A 1,199-nucleotide genomic window follows, 5' to 3' on the forward strand; every position below is an offset into this window, starting at 1 on the left:
AAGCTCAAGAAAAATGAGTTTCCGGAGATCCGACATGAGATTCAAAGAAGAAGTTGGGAAGTTCTGACCAACCCCATTCAACAAGTCAGAATCTTGATGGTTCAAGAGTTCTATGCCAATGCATGGATCACTAGGAACCATGATCAAAGTATGAACCCGAATCCAAAGAACTATCTTACAATGGTTCAGGGAAAAATACTTAGATTTTAGTCCGGAAAATGTGAGGTTGGCATTCAACTTGCCCATGATGCAAGGAGATGCACACCCCTACACAAGAAGGGTCAACTTTGATCAAAGGTTGGACCAAGTCCTTAGGGACATATGTGTTGAAGGAGCCCAATAGAAAAGAGACTCCAAAGGCAAGCCAGTTCAATTAAGAAGACTGGACCTCAAGCCTGTGGCTAGAGGATGGTTGGAATTCATCCAACGCTCCATCATCCCCACTAGCAACCAATCTGAAGTTACTATGGATCGGGCTATCATGATTCATAGCATCATGAATGGAGAGGAAGTAGAAGTTCATGAAGTCATCTCCCTTGAATTCTACAAAATAGCCGAAAAGCCCTCTACCTTGGCAAGGCTAGCTTTTCCTCATCTTATTTGCCATCTATATTACTTAGCTGGAGTCATCATAGAAGGAGACATCCCCATTGAGGAGGACAAGCCTATCAATAAGAAAAGGATGGAGCAAACAAGAGAGCCCACTCATGGAACCCAAGAGACGCATGAGGAAGCTCATCACCAAGAAATCCCGGAGATGCCTCAAGGGATGCACTTTTCTCCCAACAACTATTGGGAACAACTGAACACTTCTCTTGAAGATATGAGTTACAATATGGATCAATTAAGGGTCGAACATCAAGAGCACTCCATCATTCTCTATGAAATTAGAGAAGATCAAAGAGCAATGAGGGAGGAGCAACAAAGGCAAGGAAGAGACATAGAAGAACTCAAGAACATCATTGGTTCTTCAAGAAGAAAGCGCCACCATCACTAAGGTGGATTCATTCCTTGTTCTTATTTTTCTGTTTTTCGGTTTTTATGCTTATTATGTCATCTATATTTGTGTCTCTATTACATGATCATTAGTATTTAGTAACTATGTCTTAAGGCTATAAATAATTCCATGAATCCTGCACCTCTCTTAAATGAAAAATGTTTTTAATTCAAAAGAACAAGAAGTACATAAATTTCGAAAA

The sequence above is a fragment of the Arachis duranensis genome, chromosome 1 (assembly GCF_000817695.3).
Source record: "Arachis duranensis cultivar V14167 chromosome 1, aradu.V14167.gnm2.J7QH, whole genome shotgun sequence".
In the NCBI taxonomy this organism is placed as follows: domain Eukaryota; kingdom Viridiplantae; phylum Streptophyta; class Magnoliopsida; order Fabales; family Fabaceae; genus Arachis; species Arachis duranensis.